Raw genomic sequence first — 3108 nt, 5'->3', positions numbered from 1 at the left:
TAACAATTGTAACAAGTAATGATGCAGCACATTAACAACAATTTATCAGAGTAAAAGTATTAAACGCATGGAATTTTAGTACTTAAGTACAATAGTAGAGTAGGTCTACTTTATTACTATACAACTCTGCTTTTATATATAAAAGAAACCAAAGAATAAACTGTTAAAGCGAGCGTGTTGAATCAAAATATATCTCACATTTTGTATAAAGCGTTTTATGTGAAGATCAGTTCAGGCTGGGACTGATCTCAGACACAACCACCTACATTACACCTACATTAGATCTGTCTCAAAGATTCAGGTGGAGAAACATTTGGAGCAAGACGTGACTGAAATGCTAATTTGGGCAACACAGGCTCTTTCCCTTGCTTCTAATGATAATTAACATGCAAATCAGGTCAGGGAACAGTGAGAGCAGCCATACTTCATCCATTAAGGAGTTAATTAGTGCTTGAGTACTGAAATATTACTTATGAACCATGGGACTTCACTCACTTAACGGCCAGGGCTCAGGGTCTCAGGATCCTTTAAAATGAGCTTTGTTATTTCAGACAGATTTTACTGGCTTGACTCTACTTATTGTTTATTTATGTTTTATATTTTATGTTCAGTGCAACAGAGGAACACATGATGAAGATGTCAAATGAAAGAAATGATAATGAAATGTACATTAATTTTATCTACGATGTTCGGACTGAAGGCCAGTGAAGAGAGTTTTAGCCCACAGACACCTGCAATAACCTTCTCAATAATTCACTAACCTTATTCCGTTTAATTGATGATTTTTTTTTCACTATTGTTACAGCATCACATTTCGGTCTTTAATTAGCTCTCCTTAATTAAGCCGTATATCCAACTCAGCCCTTAATTAGCTCTCCTTAATTAAATGGCATATTAAATTATGCAGCACCTGCCTACTGTTGGTACCAGTGCACACCCAGAAATAATCATTTTACAGGATTTAATCGTTTTGTTTTTTAGAGATTCTTTATCACAGTGCACTTCAGTAAATAATACATTTATCAGAATAAACAATAAAACAAAGGACAAAGGAGTACAGTAGTAGACTACCTATTTAATGGGCTCCAACCAAGGTTAACCAGTGAACTGGTTATTGGTAAGATCTATGGAGGCCCCACCTTATACCACACACCACCATGCCGGACAATACCAGCGAAATTAGGCTGGAAAGGGACTTAAACTTAGGCAAGTGATTTAATGTTATGGACGATTAGCATTCACATACATCCCAAGTTACAAGAATGTATTTAAAATTTGCAGTTTAGCTTTGTTCGATGGCTTGTGACCATCTATCTTCCTCTTGACTACAATCCATAGGTTTTCAATGGGGTTCAGGGCAGGGTGCGAATTACGGGGGGGTTTGGGGGGCTCAGATCCCCCCATTTAAGACTTTAACCCCCCTTAAAGGGATAAAAACAACCCCGTTGAAAAACCTCTGAATGTAATCACGTAAGATGTAAGTTGGTCACAAGCCAACAAACACAATTTTTGTGCCAGGAGTAAAATAAGGTCGCCCAAAAGCAGTGTGAAAGACTTGTGGAGAACATGCCAAGAAGCATGAAAGCTGTGATTAAAAATCAGGGTAATTCCACCCAATATTGATTTCTGAACTCTTAAAACATTAGTCTTGTTGTTTCTAAATGAATATAAACTTTGCAACTTAGCATTATTTAAGGTTTAAAATCACTGTACATTTTTCTTTATTTTGACCATTTCTCATTTTCTGAAAACAAATGCTTTAAATAAAAATATTTGTATTTGTAATTAGGGATAAACCTTTTTAGAGGTTTATATAATTAAACCGCAATGTTCATTTTACTCACATATATACCTATATATAGTTAAATCAGAGAAATTTATCATTTTAAAGTGGTCACTTATTTTTTTCCACAGCTGTATATAGTCACATTAACTCACCTCAACAAGTGTTTTTTGCAATCATTTAGTCCCCTGTGGGCAATGCTAAAATTACTATTACAAACTGTACAGCAGGCAAGACTTTCATTGTTCTTTACTTCTACCAGACATGGATATACTTTAGAGAATTCAGAGGTAAAAGGAGTTTTGATGGAAGCCATGATGCTCCTTTTCTTACTCACTAAACGAATCCCATCCAGGAAGGGAAAAACACTTCCTGCCCACACTAAAAACTGATTGGCTGACTCACAGACTCTTTGCAGAGACAGGCCAATCAGAACCGTCTCGGTTTTGCATACGCGCTTCAAGAATATGCACACCAGGGGAGAGCCTTTCTCTCCCTCTCCCTCACTTTCACAAAAAAATATTATGGGGAAAAGGTCTGGGTTGCCTGTGTGCGCATTTGTGTTCACTCTTGGGTCACTCGTTCTGGATTCTGGGAGAGATTTTTTTTTTTACCTGCGGGCATCAGGGAGCCGTTATTGGGATGCGTTGGACTCTTCCAACTTCCGGAAGACTTGGGATGTCTGCATTTATTTTTGCTTTTTTATTTTTGCCATCTGTGCACTTTTTTTTTAAGGTCTCAGTGCCTCCTTTAAAATGTCAACACCCTCAGTGAAGCTACTTTAAACTTGTTAAAGTTGTAAATAGAGATTTCTTTGTATTGACAAGTCTATTCTTCTTTCATTAGCATTGTAAGCTAGTTGATCTTTTGTATTCTTTTTTCATGTTTTTTACACCAAAAGTTCATTTCACACTGGAATTCTCTAAAATGCAGTCACTGTGCTCTAAGGGTCGCCTGATAGAATTCCAGATCATGCTGCTTGCCATTAGCAGCCGGAGTCCGAGAGAGCACAATTGGCCTTGCTCTGTTCCCTCATTATTCCTAATGTGATGTTGGGCAGCACAGTCTTCTGGAAGCTAATGTACTGAAGCTTTCTTCCGAGAGTGCGGACTACACAGTGATGCTGCATCAGCGGCAGCGGGAAAAGAGGTAGTAGGTGTCTTCAACTGTTTCAGAGGAGCCATGTTTTAGTCCTCACCCTTCTAGCGCTGAATAGTGAGTTGGGTAATCGGTCTTCCAAATCTTGCCCTTCTAGAGATATTTTTAATGTAAAATATATTTTGAAAGAACCACTTAGGAGCTTTATTGGAAATTAATCAAAAATA

Source organism: Astyanax mexicanus, chromosome 12, assembly GCF_023375975.1.
Source record: "Astyanax mexicanus isolate ESR-SI-001 chromosome 12, AstMex3_surface, whole genome shotgun sequence".
In the NCBI taxonomy this organism is placed as follows: domain Eukaryota; kingdom Metazoa; phylum Chordata; class Actinopteri; order Characiformes; family Acestrorhamphidae; genus Astyanax; species Astyanax mexicanus.
The sequence above is the reverse complement of the archived record's forward strand: the minus strand, read 5'-3'. Positions refer to the sequence as shown.